General features: G+C 24.8%; 1 protein-coding gene across 1 annotated transcript in view; it reads right to left on the reverse strand.

Moving 5' to 3' along the window:
• Positions 1-399, reverse strand: part of LOC106878048 (cytochrome P450 4A12B) — a 27,827-nt gene that overhangs the window by 21,863 nt on the left and 5,565 nt on the right. The gene's annotated exons all lie outside the window — the stretch shown is intronic.

A 399-nucleotide genomic window follows, 5' to 3' on the forward strand; every position in this document is an offset into this window, starting at 1 on the left:
TATTTTTCCGATGCTGAAAAATGTCTTTCTAAAACAGGAATCTTTTGTCTACAAATATAAAGCATTATATATTGTACGATAATAAATTTCCACAATTATTACTTTTTAATTGCTTTGATAATACTCGTATATCAAAGTAATCAAAACTAGAGTGAACTCCCTAATGTTTATAGATTTATTAATAATAATATGATTAAAATGGGGTTAAAATTTGTCAATAAAGTTTTAAAATAAAGTTAAAATGTATGAAAATAAGCTTAAAATTAAACAATTTTTTACGTTAAACCTGTTATAGTAGATAGTACCTACCTGCTATAATAGAGTGTATAATTTTCCTCATGAAATAGGAAATATTGACTTTACTCTTATCCGATAGTGCATCCATTTCGCTAAGCATGT

This window comes from Octopus bimaculoides, chromosome 5, assembly GCF_001194135.2.
Source record: "Octopus bimaculoides isolate UCB-OBI-ISO-001 chromosome 5, ASM119413v2, whole genome shotgun sequence".
NCBI lineage: Eukaryota > Metazoa > Mollusca > Cephalopoda > Octopoda > Octopodidae > Octopus > Octopus bimaculoides.